At 62.4% G+C, this 202-nt stretch overlaps 1 protein-coding gene across 1 annotated transcript in view; it reads right to left on the minus strand.

Annotated features, from left to right (window-relative positions):
- The window catches only part of LOC104276228 (A disintegrin and metalloproteinase with thrombospondin motifs 10-like), a gene marked incomplete at both ends in the record, with an annotated part of 12,599 nt that overhangs the window by 5,150 nt on the left and 7,247 nt on the right, over window positions 1–202 (minus strand). The gene's annotated exons all lie outside the window — the stretch shown is intronic.

Below are 202 nucleotides of genomic sequence, written 5' to 3' on the forward strand. Positions count from 1 at the left end.
TGCAGCAGCCCAGGAACCCACCCCAGGGCTTCACCTCGCTCCCCTCCATTGCACGACACAGCAACATCACCTCTGCCCAGCCCCATCTCGCTGCCACCCCTCTCCAGGGACAGCCCTGGGGGGGCTTTCTCCGAGGTCGGAAAAGGGCATACGGGCAGAAATCTTACAGCTGTGGGATAAGGCAGAGGTTAGGGTGCCCACA

The sequence above is a fragment of the Apaloderma vittatum genome, unplaced genomic scaffold, assembly GCF_000703405.1.
Source record: "Apaloderma vittatum isolate BGI_N311 unplaced genomic scaffold, ASM70340v1 scaffold4987, whole genome shotgun sequence".
NCBI classification, from domain to species: Eukaryota; Metazoa; Chordata; class Aves; order Trogoniformes; family Trogonidae; genus Apaloderma; species Apaloderma vittatum.